Raw genomic sequence first — 25849 nt, forward strand, 5'->3', positions numbered from 1 at the left:
TCCTCTTGATCGCCATCCTCAGAGTTATCTTCAAATATTTGCTGTTGAATTACTTCAGTCCCCAATTCAGGCCCCAGAAGGATCTGCCTAATGTATCCTTGCAATCAGTTCAGCCTTACATCTTGACGTAGACAATTGATGTTGTCGTAAAATATCTTTTAATTGTATCACACTAAGCGCATTTGCATCCATTTTGTCACAACTAGTACAATAGATTTTCCTTGTATGCATACAGCAATACTTGTTTCAATAAATTCTTCCTTTTGCACGCACACAGCAATGCTAATATGCACACAGCAGTATTCGTCTCGTACGCACATAGCAGTACTAGATTCTTATATCTCACTTCTGAATTTGTAGCAAATAAACACAACTCAAATTTTATAAAAATCTTTTATATTTTTTAAATTGTATAACGTCCATTTATTATTTTCTTTTTTTTATATCTATGTAATGCCGCCTTATTTTATTTCACACCGCCGTGTTATACCCGCTCAACCAACTTCGCGCGCTACAAGATAGACAGAATTTACTTGATAGGACTGAGATTGTTTACAAAATTGACTGCAATGACTGTGACGCAACGTACATCGGACAAACTAAAAAACATTTAAACACACGGATAAAAGAACACAGAAATAACATAAAAATGCACGCTAGCAATCATTCGGTCATTAGCAAACATAGGACAGATTTCATGCATAATTTTAACTGGTCAACACCGACAATATTGCATTGTGAAAAGCATATTAAAAAAAGAGAAATTGCAGAAATGTTTTTTATTAAGTTTTATGATAACAATTAATTTAAAAAAAAGACATTAAAAATTTAAACCCGATTTATATAATAACATTCTCAGTTATTTTTAAAGAACTTTGATCTCAGGCGCGTTTTGTTTGTCACTGTTTTCGAAGATATGCTTAGTCTACTTTTTGACGTGTACGTGTGACGTTTAACTTACAACGCTTTAATTTTTTAACGTCTTGAAAGATACGTTTCATTTGCGAGCTCTGTTGTTAGAGTAAGATAAATGTTAACAAACATAACTTAATAATTATTAAAGTTATTTAATACTGTATTATGTCAATTCTTATGCAAATTGTTGATTTTTACGTTTTAGACTTGAAAAGAACCTAAACCAAAGATCGAAACGTTGTCATCATAAAAAGCTTGTTCTAACTTTGAATAAATGAATTTAGCTTATTTCTGCCAGTTTGGTCGCTTAAATATCAAACCTTCCGAATCATTTCATCACTGGCAATATTAATTATTACTAAAAAATTATTTTGTATAAATTATTGTCAGGTTAATACAGGAAACTGTGACATTGATAAAGATGAAATATTACTTAAATATACAAACTTTGATGAAACAGATATGTTGGAAATTCAGACAGCTATTGATAACAATGCTTCTTCTGTTAATCTAGAAATAGATAACTATGAATATCGCTCTATGCCAATAACGGAAGAAAATGCATTTACGTATATTTGTGGATACTTATTAAAACGCTGTTTTATAAAGCATACATGTGAAACATGCCAATTACTACTTTTAGAAAAAAAGTAGTAATCTAAATACTTTAAAATTATATAGCTATTTTAGAGTATATGATAAAATAGAAAATACATTTGGCCGTTTGGGACTTCCGCTTCCGGTGCGTTCAATGGTGATACGTGGCGAGTGAGAGATTTCTTCAAGTAAAGTGTACAAAGGTTATAGTAAGAGAGGAGGGCTGAGAGTGTGTGAGGGTGAAAGACGAAGAGTGAGAGTGACGGGTGAATGTGAAGAGAGCAGAGGGAGCGAGATATAGGGAGGAAGAGAGGATCAACAGGCAAGGAAAATAGTGACAATTAGGTATAGAGAATAGAATAGTGAAGAAGGGTAAGTGGGCAAGAGGAAGGAGGCATAGAGAGCTCAGGCATAGAGGAAGGAGTAGACAGAGGGATAAGACGGATAATAAGGGGATAAGGCGTGAACGTAGGGGGCGTTAGGAGAAAATAGAAAGGCGCGAGAAAAAGAAAGCATCAATGGCGGAAGGTATAGGGAGAATCGGGAAGCTTGGAAAGGAGAGAAGAGGGAGCGAGGGGAATATGGAGGATTGGATAAAGAGGAAAAGAGAGGAGTGGGAGAGAAATGAGGAGCAGATATTTGTTAAAAGTAGAAAAACGGCTAGATCTCCGGACAGGAAAGAAGAGAGAGGGTTAGAGGAGATGATGAGGAGGTGAAAGGAAGAAATGGAGGGGATGATGAGAAAGGGAATGAAGGGGTGGAGAAAAGAGTTAAGAGGGATAGAAGAGAGGTGAAAGGAGGAGAAGGAAGAATTAAAAAATTATATTAAGGGGTTAGAGAAGAGGGTAATAGAGTTAGAAAAGGGGAAGAAGGGGACGGGGGGAAGGAAAAAGGGGAAAGAGGGGAGATGGTGAGAAGGGTAAAGGAGATAGAAAGGAAGATGGAGATGAAAGATAAAGAAGAGAGAAGGAAGAATATAATAAGAGGAGCGAAGATTAAGAAAGGGAAAAGAAAGGAGATGGTGGAGGAGATCTTAAGGGACATAAGGGCGGAGGTGAAGGTAAAGGAGGTAAAAAAACTAGGAGGTGACAGGGAAAAGATAGGGAAATGGTGTTAGTGAGGCTGGAAGATGAGGAACAGAGAAGGGAGATATAGAAGAAAAAGAGTGGGCTGAGGGGGAGAAAAGAAAGAATTTTGGAAGACTGGACATGGCAGGAAAGGAGGATGAGATGGAAAATGGAAAAGATTGCAAGAAAGGAGAAGGCAGAAAGAAGGATAAGGATGGGGTACGGGAGGACGATGATAGAGGATAAGTGGTGGAAATGAGATGAGGAAGAGGAAGGGTTGATAGATGAGGAAGGGTAGAGAAGAGGGGAAGAACAAGGGGGAAACTAGGGAGTAGGGTAAGTGAGGAGAGGAACAAGGCTGAAAAGAAAGGAAGAGAGGAAGAGAAAGGGGGAGAAGGGGAAGAGAGAGGATGGAAAGTGGTTTTTTGGAATGTGGCAGGTTTGAAGAAAAAAGATGAAGAATTCTGGAAAGGGTTAAGAGAGTGAAATGTGGTGATGTTATCGGAGACGTGGTTAGATGAGAAGGGTTGGAAGAGAATGAAAAAGAGGTTACCAAATGAGCTAAAATGGGGGGTACAATTGGCAAAGAGGGAGGGAAAGAGAGAGAGGCCTAAAGGAGATATGTTGATGGGTATAAGGAGAGAGTGGATAGAAAAAGGAAGTGAGATAGAAGGGGGAGTGAAAGGTATAATGGTGGGGAGGGTAAAATGGAGGGAAGAAAAATGGAGGGTGATAGGAGTATACGTGAGGGAGAGATTAGGGAGGATGACAAGGGAATTAGAGAGATGGGTAAGAGTGGAGGAAGAGGGAACGAAAACGTTAATAGGGGGGAATTTCAATGCGAGGACGGCGGAGAGGGAGGAAGAGCAGATGAGGAAGAGGAGGAGGAGAAAGGAAGGCGATCAAAAGATAAAAAGAAGAATAGGGAGGGTAGATATCTGAATAGAATTTTTAAAGGAATGAGGGCTGGGAATCCTTAATGGGAGGACTACAGGAGATGAGGAAGGAGAGTTCACGTTCACAGGAGGGAAGAGTGATTGATTATGTAATAGGAGATGGGGAGGTGGAGGAAAAGATAAGGAATGTAAGGGTGGGGGATAAGAGAGATTCAGACCATCACCCGATAGAAGTATGGGATAAGAGGAGAAGGAAGAGGTAGGGAGGAGAGAAAAAGGAGAGAGAGGTTCTGGAGAAGTGTATGGGATGAGGAGGAAAAAAGAAGTTCAGAGAAAAGCTGGGAGAGATAGAACGAAGAAGCAAGAAGAATGAAGGATGGGAAGAAATCGAAAAAAAGATAAAGGAGGCAATAAAGGTGATGAAGGAAAGAAGGGGAAGAAGAGATAGGGGGAAAGAAGGTTGGTGGGATGTGGAGTGTAGAGAGAGGAAGAGAGCAGTAAGGAAAGAGTTAAGGATTTGGCGAAAGGAAGAAGGGGAGGGGGAAAGGTATAAGAGAAAGAAGGGGGAGTATAAGGAGTTGTGTGAAAGGAAAAAGAAAGAAGATAATGAAAAATGGGAGAAAAGGACAAGGGAAATTAAGGAGGGGGAAGTATGGGAATTAGTAAATAAAGAGAGGAAAAGAGGTAGAAAGAGAGTAATTGAAGATATCGAGATGGATGAGTGGAGGGAACACTTTATGAGGTTGCTGGGGGAAGTTGAGGAAAGGGTGGTAAGGGGGTATAGGGAGAGGAGGAGGAAGAGATAGACTTAGAAGAATTTAGAGAAGTGATAGGGAGAATAAAGAATGAGAAAGCAACGGGAATAGATGGGATACCAGGGAAAGTGTGGAAGTACGGAGGAAGGAGGTTAGAGAGGTGGACATAGGAGTTTTGTAATAGGGTATGGGGAGGGGATGGGTAGCCTGAGGGATGGAAGGAGGGGATGATAATACCAATAGTAAAAAAGGGGGAGGGAGTGGGAGACTACAGGGGGGTGACACTGATGCCAACATTATATAATACATCTTGTGTATGCGGCAATACTGGCGGAAAAACTGAGAGAAGAAGTGGAGGGGAAAGGAATTGTACCGCCGAATCAGACGGGATTTAGGAAGGGGATGGGGACGATGGATAAAATATATGTATTGAATTATCTGATAGGGAGGCAATTGGAGGGGAGAAGAGGGATGGTGGCATTATGCATGGACTTGACGGCAGCGTTTGATTCAGTAAATAGAGGGATAGTAATGGAAATGATGAGAGGGCGGGGAGTGAGAGAAGGACTGATAAGGAGGATAGAGGAGACTGGGAGAGACAAAAAGTAGGGTAAGGATAGAGCAGCGAATGGGGGAGAGTTTTTGGACGGGGAGGGGAATGAAGCAAGGATGCCCGCTAAGCCCGATGTTATTCAATATATTGATTGCAGATCGGGAGGAGGAAATGGGAAAAGTAAAGTGGGGAGGGGTTGTGTTAGGGGGAGAGAGAATATACACGCTGGCGTATGCGGATGACTTAGTGCTGGTGACGGAAGATGAGAAAGGAATGAGAAGTATGATGGATAGGCTAGAGGTATATGGATAGAAAGGGGCTAGAAGTGAATATAAGGAAGACGAAGATTATGAGGTTCAGGAGAGAGAGGGGAGGAAGGATATCAAAGAGGAGCTGGAGATGGAAAGGGAAGGAAGTGGAAGAGGTAAAGAAATATAGATATTTAGGATATACGCTACAGAGAAATGGGGGACAGGAGACACAGGTGAGGGAAAGGGTTAGGACGGCAGCTTCAATAATGGGACAGGTATGGGGGATAGGAAAGATAAGATTTGGAAGGGACTGAGGAAGGAGGATATGGCTCTTTGACAGGCTGGTATGGACGGTATTGGGGTATGGGGTAGAGATATGGAGATGGAGAGAGAGGGAGGGGATGGAGAAACTAGAGTAGAGACACTTAAGGTGGGTACTGGGAGTGGATAGCAGGACACCAGGATACATGATAAAGAAAGAACTACAGAGGGAGAAAATAAGAGTGAAAGCGAGAAGAAGAGCATGGGACTACGAGAAAAGGTTAAGGGAAGGAAGGGGGGTTGAGTTAGCAAGGTGTCTAGAAGAGATAAGAGATAGGAGCAAAGTAGGGGAGGTTGGGTCGAAGTGGGAGGAGGAAAGCGAAGGGTTTTTTAAAAATAGAGGGATAAGAATGAAGGAGATGGAGGAAAAGGAAAAGACGGGGGAGGACTGGTATAAGGGAATAGAAGATAGCGACAAAGAGAGGCAGAGGAAAGAAAGAAGGGGAAGGATAGAGGAGGCTAGATTTAATAGATGGTATAAAAAAGTTAAGGGATATCGGAATATTTAAAGAAGGAATGGGGAGAGAACAGATAGGAAAGGGTGGCTAGATTTAGATTGGGGGGAGATGAAGGAGAGTAGGTACTGCGAAGAGCAGGGGAAAAGACAATGTAGACTATGTAGAGGGCAGGAGGAGACGTGGGAGCATATATGGGAGGGTTGTAGGAAGTGAAAGAAAGGAGAAGGGAGCTGGCAGGATAATGTGAGATGGGTTCTGGGAGAGGAGAGGGAGAGAGAGGAATGGATAAGGAAGGTGGAGAGAGAGAGGGATGGGAGGGAGGAAAGTGATAGGAGAGAGAATGAATGAGGGGGAGAGAATGAGAGTGAATGGTAGGATGAAAGGAGAGAATGGAATCGAGGGGAAGGGAAAGAGAAAGGAAAATAAAGTTTTTAAGGCAAGAGGAAGCAGAAGTCCGGCGGAAAGAGGGTGGTGTGTGTGTGTAGGGAGGGTATGCGATTGGGGGGGGGGACATAGAAGGGTCGCCCACGATCGCAAGCACTTCAAAAAACAAGTTAGGTTAAGTTAAGATACGTTTAGCGGTAAGTTAGGTTAAGGAAATTTTGTATCGAGTTGAAAACCCCAAGGGGAATCAATAAATATACCTATCTATCTATTTACATTTGACTGTTTGCTTATTCCAAGTTCTCTATTTCTACAATATATTTAAAAAATACATACAAAATTTTTTGAAAATTTCTTTATTATTAAACAATTTAATATAATGCAAAATTTGACATCTATTCTTTCAAAAATAGAATTTTCTCGTCCATGTAATAATTTTCCGAAAATTTATTTAATTAAACTTTATATTAGAATCCGTATATTTTATAATCGAGATTTCAAAGAACAAAGAAAACATAATAAAAAATAACAATTCTACATAATAAATAAAAGTTTATTAATATTAATCTTCATATTTATTAATATTCATAATATTTATATGATAATAGTTATACATATGTATATATGTATAATATTATGTTTCATAATATACATAGTTTAAAATTTGCGCATAATATAATTGTCTGATAATTTAACAATTAATATTTATGTTATTATCTAATTACATACTTGTAATAAATTTTATAATGTATAATTTTTGAAGAATTATATATATTCTCGTATATTTCATTATATTTTAACCAATATTTAATTTCCTTTTAACAAAAGTTTGTTTAATCATGTTTAAGCGTGTGATATGAACTATATGTATACTTAATTATTGATATGCATGTAAATTGCATAATAAATTAATTACTATAATCTGCACGTTAACTGCATCATGCAACTGTGTATGATAATATATAAGGTATAAGAAATCTAATATATTCTTAATTATTGTTGGTTTTCCATTTATTAATAAAATTATATTTAATTTTTATAGATAACTTCTACTGCCATAAATTATGGCAGAAATACAAAAAATTATAGAGGCTTCCGCTTCCGGTGCGTAAGATAGTGACACGTGGTGAGAGTGAGCTGCCGATTAAGCTGTGTGTGAAGTGTGTTAGAGAGTGAGTTAGTTGAGTGAGTGTGCAAGAGGGTGAGAGGGTTTGAGCAGAAGTGAGGAAAAAATAAGAGGAAAGGCGGATGAAGAGGGCTAGGCAAGAGGAAAGACAAAGATAGAACTCGACGGCGAGGAGCGTATAGTATATAGAGAAGAGACTGAGAAATAGGAACTGGGAGAGATAAATGGCGCGAGAAAATAAAATGGCGAACAGCAAGTTCGGAAAGTTGACGGATGGCAGAGAAAGGAGAGGAAGCTGTGGGAACATAGAGGAGCTTCTAAAAAGAAAGAGAGAGGATCCGAGGGAGGAAGGGGGAGAGGGAATCTTCAGTAAGAGTAGGAAGACGGCAAGATCACCGACGGAGAATAGGGAGGGAGGGTTAGAGAAGATGGGGAGGTGGAGAATAGAAATGGAGGAGATGATGAGGGAGGATCTAAGAGGGATAAAAGAGGAGATCAAGAAGGAGGTCAAAGAGGGGATAAGGGAGCAGAGAAGCTTATTGAGAGAGGAGATAGAGATAATAAGGAGGGAGTTTAGGGAAAGAGAGGAGAGATGGAGAGTGGAGAGGGAGGAAATGAGGGAGTGCATAAAGCGGCTTGAAGAGAAAATTAGGGAACTCGAGAAAAGCAAAGAGGGTAGGGAAAAGTGAAGGGAAGAGAGGAAGAGGGGAAAGAGGAGTGGAGAGAAAGGTGAGAGAGATAGAAAGAAGAATTGAGATGAAGGAGAGGGAGAACAGGAGGAGAAACATCATAATTAGAGGTGTAGAGGTAAAGGAGGAGAGGTGAAGGGAAGCGGTAGAGGAAATTATTAGATCGATAGGAGTGGAAGTGAACGCGAGGGAGGTAAAGAGAATGGCAGGTGAACGAGAGAAAAGGGGAGAGATGATATGAGCAAGATTAGAGAATGAAAAGCAAAGAAGAGAGGTTATGATAAAGAAAAGGAATTTGAGGGTCAGGAGGGAAAGGATCACGGAGGACTGGACACGGGAGGAGAGGAGAATGAAATGGAATTTAGAAGAGATAGCAAGAAGAGAGGACTCTTATGTCTATCTTATACAAGATATACATGGCGGTACTAGAGGATTGAGGGCAGAAGTGGAGGGGAAGGGTCTAATACCACCGAACTAAATGGGCTTCAGAAAGGGGATGGGGACGATGGACAGTGTCTATGTCTTGAATTATTTCATAGGGAGACAGGTGGAAAAGAAAGGGAGGATGGTAGCACTGTTTGTGGATCTGAAGGCGGCTTTTGACTCGGTCAGGGGGGTACTCCTCAAAGCGATGAGAGAGAGGGGGGTGAGGGAAGGCCTGGTCAGGAGGATAGAGGAAGTACTGAGAGAGACGAAGGGGAGAGTAAGGGTAGGGACGGAATTAGGGAAGAGTTTCTAGACAGCAAAGGGAGTGAGGCAGGGATGCCCGCTGAATCCCATCCTTTTTCATATATTGATAGCTGATATAGAGGAGGTGATGGGGAAGGTGAAATGGGGAGGAGTAAGGTTGGGGGAAGGAAAGGTGTACACGCTGGCGTATGCAGATGATATGGTTTTGGTGGCGGAGGAGGAAGGTGGAATGAAAAGCATGATAAGAAGGTTGGAAGAATACATGGATGGAAAGAGGTTGAAGGTCAACGTCTCCAAAACCAAGGTAATGAGGTTCAGAAAAGGAGGGATAGGATGACCAAAATGAGCTAGAGATGGAAAGGGAGGGTTCTAGAAGAGGTAAAGGAATTCAAATATCTGGGATGCATGCTGCAAAGGAATGGTGGGCAGGAGACGCAGGTGAGGGATAAGATTAGGAAGGCTGCGGCGGTAATGGGACAGGTATGGGGGATAGGAAAGAGGAGGTTTGGTGGGGACTGGGGAAGAAGGTTATGGCTGTTTGACAGACTGATGTGGACAGTAATGAAATATGGAGTTGGGGGAAAGGGAGGGAATGGAAAGAACAAAGAAGAGATATTTGAAGTGGCTGCTGGGAGTGGATGGGAGAACACCGGGATATCTAGTGAGAGAGGAGTTACATAGAAAAAAATTAAAGGTGACAGCGGGGAGGGGGGCACGAGGTTTCAAAAAGAGGCTAAGGGAAGGGAAAGGAAGCGAACTAGCGAGAAGGTGTTTGGAAGAGATTATGGTCAAGGGAAAGAGGGCAGGAGAGGGATCAGGATGGGAGAGAGAGAGGAAGGAATTTTTTAGGTGAGAGGGTTGAGGATAGAGGAGATAGAGAGTAAAGAGGAAGAAAAGGAGGATTGGTATGGGGGCAGAGGAGAGGGAAAGAAAATTACAGAGGGGGAAGAGATGGGATAAGATAAAGAACTCGTGTTTTAACAGATGGTACGGGGAGGTGAAAGGGATAGGGATACCGGAATATTTGAAGAAGGGATGGGAGGAAAACAGGTGGAAAAGAATAGCGAGATTTAGGCTGGGGGGAGAGGTAAGGGAAAGTAGATACTGGGAGGAAGAGAAGAAAAGGGTATGCAAGTTGTGTGGAGAGGCAAGGGAGACATGGAAGCATGTGTGGGAGAAATGCCGGACATGGAGGGAGAGAGAGGGAAGCTGGCAGGAAAATGTAAGATGAGTGCTGGCGAAAGAAGGAGAGGGGGAGGAGTGGATGAGGGAGATAGAGATAAAGAGGAAAGGGGGAGAGAGGGAGAGAAGAGAAGGGCATAAGGGAGAAGAAGAAGGAGAAGGGAGAGGTTTTAGGAGAGAGAGTGAAAGAGGTTGTTTTGAGTGAGAGTGTTAGTTCGAATGATGGGGCGAAGGGGGGAGTAGAAATATGAGAGTATGATATGGAAGGCAAAAGGAAGCGGAAGCCCTGGATAGGATGTGTGTGTATGTGTGTGTGTGCAAACCCTCGGGGGGCATGGTGGCAGGAGGAGGGAGGCCACGGTGCGTCCCGGAGGAGAGGTAGAAGCGGTTTTGAGAGTAGTTTTGTAAGATAGTTTTTAAGATAATTTTAAGTTTTAGGTTAAGACTTAGGTTAAGTTTTAGGATATAAGAGTAATGGTCGAAGATGAGATTGTAATTTAGAATTGTAACCCCAAGGGGCCCAATTTAAATAAACATTTATTTATCTATCTATCTACAAAAAATTATATTCAGATATTCACCTTAATATTGTTACGTCACTGCTTAGCGTTCTCGCGCCGCGTTGCACGGCCGCTCGTTATGGCAAAAGAAGATCGTCTTCGGGATATCGGGAGATTCGGTTGTCAAACGGCAGACATTTTGAGAGATCTCTGACAGCTGTCAAGCTGAACGGTCGCATCTTACATCGATATTTGTGATACTGTTATTTGTGTTTCTAGAGTTGGTGTTCACTATTAAAGTTGTTCTTATTAATTAAAAAGTGTATTTTTATTTACGAGTGCGGTCCGCGTGTGTCAGTTACGTCCGCGGGATCGATATACAGGGTGTCCCCGAATTGGCGGATCAACTCTCGTCGGTAGATAGAGCGTGTTAAACCGAAGAAAAAAATCTTATATCATTTTGCTAAATTCGCAATAATTAATAAGATATAAATTAATAAAGATCGGCCAATCCGTGCCAGTATAAGCGTGCGGCACGAAGAAACCTCCCAGTTGTTATTTGATACTAGGCGCGCGGCAAGCCGTAAACGCAGAACGCACTGTACGTGTCTCTTTAAGTACGCCCTTTGTACGTCCTTTGTATGTCCTTTGTAGACCGCTCCGCCTACTGTCTCGCCGCGCGCCTAGTATCAAGTAACAAGTAGGAGGCTTCTTCGTGCCGCGCGCTTATCCTGGCACGTATTGGCCGATCTTTATTAATTTATATCTCATTAATTATTGCGAATTTAGCAAAATGATATAAGATTTTTCTCTTCAGTTTAACACGATCTATCTACCCACGAGAGTTGATCCGCCAATTCGGGAACACCCTGTATATCGATCCCGTGGACGTAACAATGTTTATCAATTTTAACATCTTTCAAAAAGTATAACAGCATCGATATTGATATTACTACTCGAAGTATTTATATTTATACTTATAAATGTATCAATTTATTCATGTATAATTTATCGATTATATATCAATATATTTCTATATTTCTATATGTAAATAAAATGTCTTTTTTACTTTAAATGTGTCCAACTATATATTTTTGCTTTTAATATTTAATTAATATATATAATGTTTATTCTTATAGGATTACATAAAGATGACGGATGGAGAAAATGGGCGAGTTAAGAAATCGGATTATTTTTGAGGTTTTTAGAAGGATAGGGAAAGTGGAAAATAAAAAGTAAGGACAGATGGGAGAGCGGAAGGACAGTGCTGTGAGTGAAAGTGGAATGAAGGAAAAGGTCAAGCAGGGAAAAGAAATATAAGGACGAGAAAATTGGAACGAGAGAATGGAGAAGGATGACGTGGAAGAATTGGGAAGTGAAGGAACGAGAGGAGGGTGGAGCGAGGAGAAAAGGAGTGGATGCGAGAAGACGGAGGAAGTTGGTAGAGGAATATAGGATGAATTTGGTGAGAAGTGAGACAGAAGAAGAGAAAAGAAGGAAAAATGGTGATGAGAATGGAGCCAAGAGGTGAAAAGGGGAAGGAGAAGACGGCAGAGGCAAGTCGGTACGGAAGAGCGGAGCAGAAGGGCGGCATGGCGGAGGGAAAGGGGAGTGGAGTAACGGCAGCGGACGACAGGTGGCGATAAGCGGTGGAAAGAGATGCAAAACCGAGAGATGAATCCGATAGATCGATATCGGAAGAAAGATGGTGGAGATATCGATCATAATAGGGGTGAGAAGAAGGGCTAAAGCATAAACGGTGTCAGGTTGAGAGAGAAAAGAGGAACAGTGAGGTTAGAAGTGCAAGTGTTACGTGAAAGAAGAAGAAAGAGAGAGGAAATGAGGAAAAAGGGACAGGGAGAGATGGAGGAGCTGAGGGGGATAAGGAATGAGATGAGAGAGTTGAAGGAGTGCTTGGGGGAAGTGTTAGTGGTGGTAAGGAAGATTTGCGGAGAGCTAGAGGTGAGGAGAGAAAACAGGGAAGGAAAGGTGGAGTGTGAGAGGAGAGAAAAGGCAAAAAAGGAAGAAAAGGAGAGAAGAGCGGCGGAATGGCAAGGGGAAGAAGAGGGAGGAGAAAGAGAAAAAAAAGGAAGAAAAAGAGAAGAAAGAAAAGTGGGAGAATATCTGGAAGAGGATGGAGGGAAGAGTGGAGAGAGTAAGAAAGGAGAAAGAACGTAAGGAATGGAAAGAAGAGCAAGAGCGAGAAGGGAAAAAGAGGAAAGAAGGAAGAAGAGGAAGAGAAACGTTTTATGGAGAGGAATAGAAGGAGGGGATCAGAAGGAGAGGAGGTTTATTGTGAAAGGGATTGTAGAGAGGGAAGTAGGCAAGAAGTTAAGGATGGAATAGATAGAGGAAAGAAGAAAGGAGGACGGAACGTAGATGATGCTGACAGAAATGGAGAAGAGAAAGGACAGGGATGAGGTGCTAGGGAAGGAGAAATTAGAGGAAACTGGGGTGTGGGAGTAGACGAGGACCTGACGTTGGAGAAGAGGAGGACGAAATGGAGGATCGGGGAGGCAGAAGAGAAAGAGCGAGAGGCAGGAGAGTGATGGCGACATGCAGGGAACTAAGCATGGATAGGAAGAGATGGAGATGGGTAGAAGAAGAGAGGAGATGGGAGACAGAGGAGGAAGAAAAGGAAAAGGAAAGAGGCAAGAGGATAGAAGAAGAGTATGTCTGAGAGAAAGAAAGAAAGGATTGAGGGATAGAGGGAAGGAGAGGCGAGAAATGGATCAGAAAGAGGAGAAGGTGCTATTAGTTTGGAAGGAAGAGAGGAGGGAAAGGAGAGGGATATCATAGTCGAGAAGAAGGAAGAGAGAAGAGGAAGATCGCTGAGAGGAAGAGAGGATGGACACAGAGTCAATTGTTAAGAGACGGAGAGGACAGAGGGAATCCAGAGGAGAGAAGAAAGAGAAGGGAAGTAGGAAGAAAGGGGCGTGAGAAGAGAGAAAGGGCGGAGAGAGCAGGAGTGTGAGAGGAAAGAAGAGAGGAAAAGGGAAGAGAGCTCGGAAGAGAAAGGAGAGGAAGAGACAGGGAGAAAGTAAGGGGGAGGAAAGGAGGAATAGGGTTGAGAGAGAAAGGGTAGGGTGCGAGGGAAGGAGAGGGAAACAGTTTGTAAGGCTGTACAATGGCCAAGTTCGGGGAAGAAAAAGGGAGGGTTAAAGTGGAGGATGAGGAAGGGGTTTGATAGAGATTCAGGGAGAATCTCGGGAGTATAATTATGTAAAGTGTAAATATGAAATGCTGTATGTTTGGATAAGAGAAAGGAGATTGTAAAGGGTATGGTGTTCCTTGAAAACACCCCGGAAACCTGCTGGACCCGGAATAAATGTATCTATCTATCTATTTATTCTTATAATTTTATTTTGTATTAATAATATTAATAAAACAATATCATAATTATATTAATCATATTTGATATTAAATAAAATATAATTAATAAAATAAATGGTAAATCTATTCAAGCATTGTCAAAACATTTGGCACATATATTTGGACAATAATAGTTGTCAAGCAGTTTCTATTATTCAAATTAAAGCGCCCTTACACAATCAACAATATGGCAGATGGTTGTCATAAAGATCAAAGGTATCGACACAGAGTGTACTTACTGTTCTTACTTATACTGTGCCCATAGGCGCTGAGTCTCAATAAATAGAGTGCGGCCGTTCGGCCCCCGAGACCGTTAGTAACGGCGTTCCGTTATATGACAATACGACTTTTTATTTATTGTAGGTATGATAATAATTTATTAGCTATTATTCGTTTAATTCTATGTTTGACCGGGACGGCCAAAAGTTAGGATGTCCGAGCTGTAGGCAATATAAGTATTGTAATGATAATAATAAGCGACGCAGAGACCGTAACGGTCAGATACATGTTTAATTGCGGGGCTGTCTTTCTAAGTTATCGTCTCGAAAGTCGAAGCCAGAATGCGCAGGGTTTACCTTCCACCAACGCGCCGACAAAAATCAAGTGATCCGTGATTTCGTCAAGTAATTGACTCGATTTTCGGAATGGGGAAACTCTTCGGTACCGCTCTGTATAAAAGAGTGTGATACTGACAAGGGAACAGTTGGAAGTGTCCCTCACCAATTTTAATGACCTTCGGATATGTTGTAGAGCATAAAAAATATTAAACTTATATTTTTTTTAGCAGCGTATCTCAACGTTTAGGGGTTGAAACAACCCTTCGAAGAATAACGAATTTCGTTTTTAGCGAATATCTTTGAAAATATAAGATATATGAAAAAATGTTTCATACAAAAGTTTTATGGTATTTTGTACTCTTTACATTAGTGTCATTATATTTTTTTAAAATGTCAAATTTTTTTCAAAATTTACGCATTAACATCTGCGTATGGCTCTCATTGCCAAGTTTATAGTTACGTATTTGTAAATATTTATATATTTCGAATTATTAAATTCACGCTGGCTAAAATCGTCTTTTTCGGTTATCAATCAATAGGTTTATAAACAAATAGACAAGAGAAATATCGATGTGAAACTGAATAGCTCAGCGGTAAGAGCAATCGCCCAGCAAGCGAAAGACTCGGGTTCGATTCCCGATTCAGCGACTTCGCCTTGTATTTTTTTCTCGTCTACATCTCTTTAGGGGAGTTAGAGAATTCTCAAAAATGAGAATCTATTTCTTGGTAAAATACACCAAGTAAATTATGTGCCCTGTGCACGATTCAAATTTCGCGAAAGAATTAATTTCTAAAGAAATTTTACGCATTAACATCCGCGCATGGCTCTCATTGCCAAGTTTATATTTACGTGTTTGTAAATATTGGAGCCTTATATATTTCGAATTATCAAATTTTTTAATAATTTACCACCCCCATCCCTTATTTTGCAAAATTTTAAAAATTTTGTAAGAACAAAAATTAAAGAGTATCAAAAGCCAAAATCCATCCATGTATAATAGTATATGGATTCCATGAATCAATTTTGAGAAAACAAGATAACTTCGTGCTATAGGCGCTGCGCTATAAATTGTTGCGCTCTTTCTTTAGTTGTGGCACATTAAATAACTGTCTCTTGTGCATATATTGGGATTGAAATTGTTACTAACGTAGTTTCATATGAATAAGAATTTTTTATTAGACAGAAGTAAAAGAATACCAACATTTATTGCATGGATAAGAAAAACTGCTAAAAACTTTATCAGTATTCATCAGTAACTGAAAACATATTTTTTAAAGAAATCAATACAGAATTAGTTTATGTATATAAATGTATATGTCTTACATTTATGACATATATTCATTACAAAGATGATGTTCATGGAAAAAAATGTGTTATATAAAGCGATTTTCTACACCAAGAACAAGTTATTATTGCTGTTTTGCCATAAATATCGCATTTTACTTTAGAATTTTTTTTAAAAACAAAATTATACTGGTGTTTCAAATTCTGTCAATCTATTCTGCATGTATCCATTTTGAAACCACGCATATTTAAATAAATTTTGAAACCTAGGCGACGAGATCTGATAGTGCATTAATGATTGTAATTTTAAGATATTATTTCTAGCATGAAGATCCAAAACAAAATCTAACAACGTAACAGTATCAGAAAAGTATTTAATAAAATTATTCCACAACCAAAATCAGTATACGTCTAATGGCTGTATTTTTCCCGTTGTAACGACGGGAATAGTTAGGAAAGCAATATCTGTTGCAGAATCTGGTTTAGTTTCTGAAATTATGTTAGGACAATGTCCACTCCATGAATCTAATAATAGTACTGATTGTGGTCCGACATTCGGAAAAAATACTTCCTTTAACCAAATGTTTACATAATTTGATGTTAATTTGCCTAATATTGAAGTCATAACAAAGATATTAGGCGCCTTAAATAATGTTTCCTGTACTCTTGGACCAAACGTTCCTGTAACTTCTTTTAATACTATAAAGAGAGGTGATAATAATCTGCCATCAGCCGAAATAGTCGGTTGAATTATATGTATAGCTATGCGTGGTTGATGATACAGACTGTACTATATAGATTCTATCTTTTTTATATCTTTTTCGGCTAAAGTACAACCTGAGTGAAATTCTAACTGAAATCTACTTTGATACGAATTATAAATATTTTCCACTCTATATCGATTAATATAATATTTTACATTTGTAATAAATGTATCGCATTTATTTTCCAAGTCTGCTTTTGGTAGCACAGATTTTTTTGTTACGAATTTTGTTATTTCCGAGACACAATATTATGTGCTTTTTTGAATCTTTTTACCCATGTTTCTGAGGCTTTGAATCTTGGCGCATTTTCTTTTACTTGTGCTTGAAAAGCCCATCGAGCGATATCAATATCATGATTGATGATTTTTCTTTCAAGTGCTTCATTAAAATGGTTAATTGTGTATTTAGAAATTTTTTTTAATTTTTCCAACCCACTACCACCTTCAATGATTTTTTCCCATCGTCGTAATTGCCGTATCAATGTAACTTTTTTAAATTTTTGTTTAACTCCTTCAAGCGATCTTGGTCTAGTTTTACCGCTCCTTCAATATTCCACAGCTTGCCTCTTATAGTCATTCAATATTGTTGCTTCAATAAAACTACTGTTACGTCCAGACTCGGGAAGGATGAGTTAGAAAGAAGGGCGTAACAGCCAGCTCTTGAAACCGTACGGATTAGAATGTAGATTTCGAGTCGAACGAATTATCAGGTCCAAAAACAAGTGAACGATAATGAATATCGATATTACTTGTTATTTCGGGATTTCCGCTTCCGGTGCATTGAGTAGTGAGACGTGGAGAGAAAGAGGCTGTGAAAAGTGAGGTGAACAGGTGGATAAAGTGAGAGAGGAGGTCTGAGAGTGTGTGAGGGTGATAGAGGGAGAGCGAAAGTGACGAGCGTGTGTGGAGAGAGTAGAGAGAGGGAGATATAGGGAGGAAGAGAGACAGAGGGAAGGGAAGAGAGGAAGGAGGAGATATAGAGAGAAGGATGAAAGAGATGGAAAGAAAGATGGAGATGGAGGATAGAGAGAAAAGAAGGAGTAATATAATAATAAGAGTAGAAGTAAAAGAAGGAAAAAGAAAAGAGGTGGTAGAGGGGATAATAAGAGATATAGAAGGAGAGGCGAGGGTTAAAGAGGTGCCCCCTCGATGACGCACCACCTTGACGTGGTGGGGGGGCTCACCCGGAGAGTGATCCCGGTGTGGTTGTCGGGTTCTAGGACTCACAACCTCCGCGTGATCCCGAAGGGTGCTAAGAGTGCGTCGAAGACTGATGGATGCCGAAGCATTTTAAGAAGTCCCGCTCGGTTCAGATACCGAACAACGGTACGGAGGGGGTATCATCCCAGCCCCCTCCGGGTCGTCATCATGCCATGGGCTACCTACAGATTTGCCAGCAGGATCCCTAGGGGAAATGGCGTCCGCTGTGATATCACAGATGGACTCCTTCGCTAAGGTCTTGGCCGAAACGGGGAGTTCACCAATGGAGAGGCTTTTCAGTCCTCGGTTGGGAACGCGAGAACCATCGTTGACCGGGCTGGGGAGCGTATGAAGACTGCCGCACAGACAGAGAACGCTGTCTGCAGATGTTGGAGCATCTGCATACTGCGGCGGTCATCCTGGATGGCTACAGTTCATCGCTGGAAGAAATCTTCCAGGCGATGGCTGTGGAAGGAAGGAAGATCGCCGAAAGGTTTAGACCTTTCTCGACGGCGGTCTTTCTTGAGAAAAGTGAGATGGCGGGTGGGAGAACCGCCATCAGGGAGGTGGAGGTCCAGGCCTCACCTCCAATAAGGGAGGTGGCGACTCAGTTGGGGGGGAAGCTCGCGACGCGATGTCGCAGACCTCCTCTGCTGAGTTCGCCAACAACGCCGGAATGGCCGCCCCCGCTTCGAAGGGAGAAATCTTTCTCCCGACGATGGCGGAGGTAGAGATGGTGGAGGCTTTGTCCGACACCACTGAAGTGATGAAGGGTGTGGAGGAGTCTGCCTCCTCCACACAAATGCCCTCACAGAGGGAGGTCCCCTGTGATATAAGGGCGATGCGGCGGGAGGCGTCAGTCCTTCTCCCAACGGATTGGAAAAGGATCGGCGCCTTGATAAGGAAAGAGGTGTAGCTGGCGATAATACCGCCAACTGTGACCACTCCCCTTTCACGTCTGCAAGGGGATGCGGATGGAGGGGAGACGGAAGGGGGCTCCTGGTCGTAAAAAACGGAGGGCCAGTTGGCCCTAAAAGGAGGAAAAAGAAGAGGGGAGGGAATGGTGATAAAACCACCCCTTCCCTTTCTGAGGGTGGAGGGGCGAAGCCTTGCGAGGACAGGACCGTCTTCTCAACTCTCAAGGGTAGGAGCAGGGGTGCCCGGGCCTGGACACGGATGGGTAGCACCTGGATTCCCAGGTGCTACAAATGCCTCGTGTTGGGGCATGTGGGCTCCGGGTGCGCCTCGAATGTGTCCAGGGGACACCTGTGTTACAGGTGTGGATCCCCTGGACACAAAATAGAGGGATGCCGTTTGCATCCCTGCTGTCCCGTCTGTAAGGACGGGGTAGGTGATTGCGGTCACGCCCTGGGAGAGGGAGCTGTGTGCTCCTCTCCCGGCGGGGGCGCGACGGCGGCGATCATCGGGGGCTTGCCCCCAGTACCGACTCTTTTCGGCCCATCGAGACTGAAGAGAGCCAGGAAAGGGGTCGGATGACAGTTCCGGGGGGGGTAAGGGTGAGGGGGATCAGGTTTTGCCTGCCCCTAATATTTCCCTCCCTCCCAAACATCCGACCGGGGCCGTGAATACGGGGGGTTCTTAGCCTCCCTCGCCCAAAAGGGCCGCTAACATCCGCGGCCATAGTGTGAGGGGTGGGAATAACCCGCCCCTCTCCGGGGTCAAGGGAGGAGCAGGTGCGCGAACACCTACTCCCCCATTGCACCTTGACCCCAAGGAAGAGGTGGCGTTGTGTATGGTTCCGCAACGTCGCCAATGGTGGCGCCATTGAGGTTATTCTCAATGGCGCACCATGGGATGGAGTTCCTCCCCGAACATCAGGGGGGAAAATGCGGGGGTGGGTCCTGGTAGAATGCAAAAGGGAACCCAGGGCTCACTCATTTCAATCGCAGCGCAGAGAATCACCGTCTGGTTTTTAGTGGGTATACCCCGTCTATAGGGGGAGTCCCACGTACCCCTGAGGAGTTCCCGCTCCACAGGGGATGCGTAAAGCATTTTCCAGACGTTAAAAAAAAAAGGGTTAAAGAGGTGAAAAGGCTACGGAGAGACAGAGAGAAAGGCAGGGAAATGGTATTAGTAAGGTTGGAGGATGAGGAGCAGAGAAGGAAGATATGGAGGAAGAAGAATGGACTGAGGAGGAGGAAGGAGAGAATATTAGATGATTGGACATGGAAGGAAAGGAGGATGAGGTGGAAACTGGAGGAGATTGCGAGAAAGGAGGAGAATGCGGGGAAGAAGATAAGATGGGGGTAGGGGAGGATAATGATAGAGGACAAGTGGTGGACATGGGAAGAGGAGGAGGGAAGGTTGGTAGATGAAAAGGGGAAGAGTAGAAGAGAGGATAAAGAGAAAATTAGGGTGCAGGGTAGACAAAGAGGGGAACAGGAGGGAGAAGGAAGGGGAAGAGAAGGGAGAATGGGAAGGATGATAAAGAGAGGAGGGGGGATGGAGAGCGGTGTTTTGGAATGTGGCTGGATTGAGAAAGAAAGACGAGGATTTCTGGAGAGGTTTGAGAATATGGGATGTTAGTAGTGTTATCGGAGACATGGGTAGACGAGAAGGGCTGGGAGGGGGTGAAGAGGAAATTATCAAGAGAGTTAAAATGGGAGATACAAGTAGCAAAGAGGGTGGGGAAGACTAAAGGGGGATATGTTGATGGGTATAAATAGAGAGTGGCTAGAGAAAGGAAATAAGATAGAGGAGAGAACGAAGGGTATGATGATGGGCAGGTTGAAATAGGGGGAAGAGAAATGGAGGGTGCTAGGAGTGTACGTGGGGGAGGGCGTGGGGAAGATGACGGGAATTGGAAAAGTGGATAAGAAAGGAAGAGGAGGAAGTGAAAACGCTAATAGGGAGGAGTTTCAATGCGAGAACAGCAGAGGAGGAGGAAGAGTGGACGGGGGAGAGGAAGAGGAGAGGGGAAGGCGATCGAAAGATAAGAAGAGGAATAAGGAATGCAGACAGTTAATAGAATTTCTGGAAGAATGGGGAATGGGAATACTTAACGGGAGGGTAAGAGGGGATGAGAGAGGGGAGTTTACATTTACGGGGGGAAGGGAGATACAGTAATTGATTACGTGATAGGGGACGGGGAGGTGGAGGAAAAAGTTAAGAAATTAAAAGTGGGGGATAAGATAAATTCAGATCATCACCCTTTAGAAATATGGATGAGGAGAATCAAGACAAAAGGAAGGGAAAAAAGAAGGAGGGAGGAGCGGGAAGGGGATATGGGATGAAGATAGAAGGAACAGGTTTAGAAAAGTGTTGGAGAGGTCGGGGGAGTTAGAACAGGGAGGAGAAGGGAGAGGATGGGAGACGAAATGGAAGACAGAATAAAAGAGGCGATAAAAGAAACGGAGGAGAGAAGAGGAAGAAGAGAGAGAAAGCAGGAAGGATAGTGGGATGAGGAATGTAAGGAGAAGAAAAAAGAGGTGAAGAAAAAGTTGAGGGAGTGGCGTAGGGAAGGGGGCGAGAGATACAAGAGTAAGAAGAGGGAGTATAATGAGTTGTGTGAGAGGAAAAAGAAGAGAATGAAACATGGGAGAAGAAGGCAAGGAAGGTTAAGAAAGAAGGCGAGGTGTGGGAGCTAGTGAATATGGAGAGGAAGAGGGAAAAGAGGAGAGTGAATGAGGAGATCGGGATGGAGGAATGGAGAAAGTATTTTATGCGGTTGCAAGGAGGAGTAGAGAGTAGAGTGATCAAAGAGTACAGGGTTAGGAGGGAGGGGGAGTGGGATGAGGAAAAGATTGGGATAGAAGAGATTAGGGGGATAATAGGGAGAATAAAAAATGGAAAAGTGGCAGGGATAGATGGGATACCAGGGGAAGTGTGGAAGTACGGGGGAGGAGAATTAGAGAGATGAGCATGAAGATTCTGTAATAAGGTGTGGGGAGGGGAGGGATGGCCAGAGGAATGGGGAGAGAGGGTGGTGATACCATTATTAAAGAAGGGGGAGGGAGATAGGGTGGGGGACTACAGGGGGTGACGTTGATGCCAACGCTGTATAAAGTCTATGCGACAGTGTTGGCGGAAAGGCTAAGGGAAGAGGTAGAGAAGAAGGAGATAGTGTCTCCAAATCAGACGGGATTTAGGAAGGGGATGGGAACGATGGACAATGCGTATGTGTTGAATTATCTGATAGGAAGGCAACTGGAAGGAAGGAAGGGAAGGATGGTGGCAATATTTGTAGATTTAAAGGCGGCGTTTGATTCAGTGAATAGGGAGGTTTTGTTGGAATCGATGAGAGGACGAGAGGTAAGAGAAAAACTGGTAAGGAGAATAGAGAAGATAATGGGAGAGACAAAGAGCAGAGTGGGACAGGCGATGGGGAAGAGTTTTTGGACTGGGAAGAGAGTAAGACAGGGATGCTCTCTGAGTCCAATGTTGTTTAATATCTTGATTGCGGACTTGGAGGAAGAAATGGGGAAAGTAAAGTGGGGAGGAGTGATGCTAGGGGGAAAGAGGGTGTACACATTAGCATATGCGGACGATTTGGTGTTGATTGCGGAGGAGGAAGAAGGGATGAGAAGTATGATGAACAGGCTGGAAAAAAAAAGGCTGGATAGAAAGGGGCTGGAGGTAAACATAGGGAAGACGAAAGTTATGAGATTTAGGAGAAGAGGGGAAGAAGAATGACAAAGATAAGTTGGAGGTGGAAGGGGAGGAGGTGAAAGAGTACAAGTATTTAGGGTACACGCTACAGAAAAACAGTGGTCAGGAGGCACAGGTGAGAAATAGAATTAGGAGGGCGGCAGTGTTAATGGGACAGGTATGGGGGATAGGAAAGAGGAGGTTCGGAGGGAACTGGGAAAGGAGGATATGGCTTTTCTATAGGTTGATTTGGGCAGTGTTAGGGTACGGGGTGGAGATATGGGGATAGAAAGAGAGGAAGGGGATGGAGAGGATACAAGAGAGATATCTAAGATGGGTTCTTGGAGTAGATATCAGGACGCCGGGATATATGGTGAGCAAAGAATTGCAGAGGGAGAAACTAAGGGTGAGAGCGGAAAGAAGAGCATGGGATTTTGAGAAGAGGTTGAGGGAGGGAAAGGGAGGGGAGCTGGCGAGGAGATGCATGGAGGAGATGAAGGATAGGAGTAAGACAGGGGAAGTGGGCTCAAAGTGGGAAGAGGAAAGAGAGGGTTTTTTTAAGGATAGAGGGATAAGAGTGATGGAGGAGAAGGAGGAGAGGGGGAGGATTGGTATAAAAGAATAGAGGACAGGGATAGAGATGAACAGAGGAAGGAAAGAAGGGGAAAGATGGAGGAGGCAAAATTTAACAGATGGTACAAGGAGGTGAAGGGGGAAGGGATACCGGGGTATCTGAAAAAAGGATGGGAGCAGAGCAGATGGAAAAGGGTGGTGAGGTTTAGATTGGAGAGCAAGATAAAGGAGAGTAAATACTGGGAAGAAGAGGCGAAAAGACGATGCAGAATATGCGGAGGGGAGACGGAGACATGGGAGCATGTGTGGGAGGGATGCAAGGAGTGGAAGGTGGGAGAGGGAAGTTGGCAGGATAATGTGAGATGAGTTTTAGGAGAGGAAGGAGAGGGAGAGGGATGGATGAGGGAAATTGAAAAGGAGAGGAGTATAGGGGGGATGGTGGAATGAAAAAGAATGAAAAAAGAGGAAAGAATGAGAATGAATAGTAGAAGAAGGGAGAGAATGGTTCGAGGGGATGAGAATAGTTAAGAAAGAAAGATGAAAGAAACAAGCAAGAGGAAGGAAGCAGAAGTCCGGTGGGGGGAGATGTGTGTGTGTGTGTGTATAAGGGGAGGTGCGAGCAGGAGGGAGCCAAGAGGGTTGCCCACGGTCGCAGGCCCCCCAGGAGATAGGTTAAGTTAGTGATAAGTTAGGTTAAGCTAGTTTTAAGGTAATTTTGTAAGAGTTGAAAACCCCAAAGGGAATCTCTCTCTCTCAATAAACAAACTTATCTATTTATCTATCTATCTATCTACTTATTATTTTGGACATTCGTCAAAAGGTCTTTTTTTGGTAAAGGAAATTAATCTTTATTATGCGGATAGGATCAAGTGCGATCTTTCAACCGATGCTTTCAACTGATAGAGGGATTAGAAGTCACGGAGAGAATTGAATTTTAATATTACATAAATTTATTCATAGTTTTGAAAGTATATTACATCAAATTATTGCTAAGTTTGGTTATAAATGTGTGTATATAATATGTGTATACATGTGTTTGTAATTGAATTATAATTATTCTCTAATTTGTGTTTGCGTGAGTACGTGTGTGTGTTAATTGCGGGTGTTACATAAGTACGGAGGTCATCACCCAGAATAATGAAAGGGAGAGTGAGAGTCTAAAGTTTTATGTTCTGGGTGGAAAGATTACATATTTTATTTTTGTTGTAATAAGAAAAAAAACTGTGTGCGTGTTTTTCTGATTCTATCTAATTAAGTTCGCCTTACTATTTTGGTGAAGTTTTACGTTCGGTAGTTTCGTGGTGTTCTCTTCGTCTCGGTGTTGTTCTGCAGCTGAGCGTTGAGGGTTGTGCTCGTGGATCATACACTGAATTTGCGGGGAGCGTCTCAATTGACCACGTTGTTATTGACCACAGATACTTTTGACCACGTTGCTTTTGACCACGTTGCATTTGACCACTTTGCTTTTGACCACGTTGCATTTAACCACGTTACGATTGACCACGCGTTGCATTTGACCACGTTGCAATTGACAACGCGTCGCAATTGACCACGTTGCAATTGACCATGTTATTATTGACCACGTTGCATTTGACTACGTAGCTGGTCAATATTTATGTGGTCAATCGCAACGCGTGGTCAATCGCAACATGGTCAATTGCGACGTGTGGTCAATTGCAACGTGGTCAATTGCGACGCGTGATCAATCGCAACGTGGTCAAATGCAACGCGTGGTCAATCATAATGTGGTCAAATGCAACGCGTGGTCAATCGTAACGTGGTCAAATGTAATGTGGTCAAATGACTCCCACTCGAATTTGCGTTAAAAGGAGAGCCCGAACGAAAGTTAAGTTTCCGAGGGAAATTACTGGTACAACACTACTGACTATCGACGCCGAATTTCTGAGATGATTGACTTGAAAAGTTCTAAGTGCTTGAAGAGTGTTAAGAATAATGTTTCTAAGCGTTCTCGAATTTCTTTCTTTTTATATAATTTTCCTGAGGCGTGTTGGGCGGGACCACGTATTGAGATTGGTCCGAAGGTATTTTTTCTCCGCCTTGTTTTGATCGTTGCTGAGCTCGTGAAAATTAGGAAATCTTAGAATTTACTCAGCTGTGTTTATTGTTCGGTTACATAAGAGATTGATAATTTGTCGTTGGTCCCTTCTGTACTCGTTTAGAAATCGTGTCTAAATATTTGAGTTACGGTGTGGCAAGAACGATCTATTTATCGTGCAACTTTTCCTTATTACTAATTGGGCGGTCATCATTTAATCTACGTAGTGACGAACCGTAATGTGTTTCATCATCGATCCCTTCTGTATTTGTTCGAAAATCGTGTAATGTTTAAAGTGTTATTTGACAAGAACGGTCTGTTTGTCGAGTGACTTCTCTTTATCGCTTATCAATTAATTCTTATGAGAGGAAGAAACGTGGAGCCGACAGGACATAACATTACAAATAACTTTTTCTGGGAGATAGATTTTCTCTTCATTTGCCTCTAATAAATCAACTTCTTCCGCTTCTGGAACCTCATATTTATCGTAAAAATCTAATGTTTCTTCCTCTTTTAAATGAAGTTTTTCACCTTTTATTTCTAACAGCATACGTTCAATTTTTTTTTATTTCTCTTTCTTGCAAAGTTATCGGAGTTTGTTGATAATTCAAAGCAGTAAAAGTTCCAAAAAGTAAAAGCATTACGTTGTATGGATTTAACTGCACCATTCTGAAATATTAAAATTAAATATATATCTCAAACTTTCATTATATATAAAAAATAATACATTTCGTAATTAATAAAATTGTCTTTTTATGATAGTTATGTCATGTCTTACTTTCTCTTGTAAAAATATAATAAGGCAAAATAAATTAAGCTATTAAAACATAATAATAATTTTGTATTTTGTGTGTGTTGTGATGATAGAGAAACCACAAAATATTAAAATAGGTATTCTAAAATTTGAAGTAACCAAAAAATAATTTTATAAACAGAAAATAATGGTAAATGTCTAAAATAGCTACTGGAGCAAAAAATCAATTTTTTTCAATACCAATCAACAAAGCTATTATGGAAATGGAATGTAGAAATACTTTTAAGGAGGGGCAAG

At 42.1% G+C, this 25849-nt stretch overlaps 1 pseudogene; it reads right to left on the reverse strand.

Annotated features, from left to right (window-relative positions):
- Positions 1-15782: 15782 nt before the first annotated feature.
- On the reverse strand, positions 15783-25466 carry LOC140675516 (uncharacterized; annotated as a pseudogene).
- Between the last annotated feature and the right edge of the window lie 383 nt (positions 25467-25849).

This window comes from Anoplolepis gracilipes, unplaced genomic scaffold, assembly GCF_047496725.1.
Source record: "Anoplolepis gracilipes unplaced genomic scaffold, ASM4749672v1 Contig19, whole genome shotgun sequence".
NCBI lineage: Eukaryota > Metazoa > Arthropoda > Insecta > Hymenoptera > Formicidae > Anoplolepis > Anoplolepis gracilipes.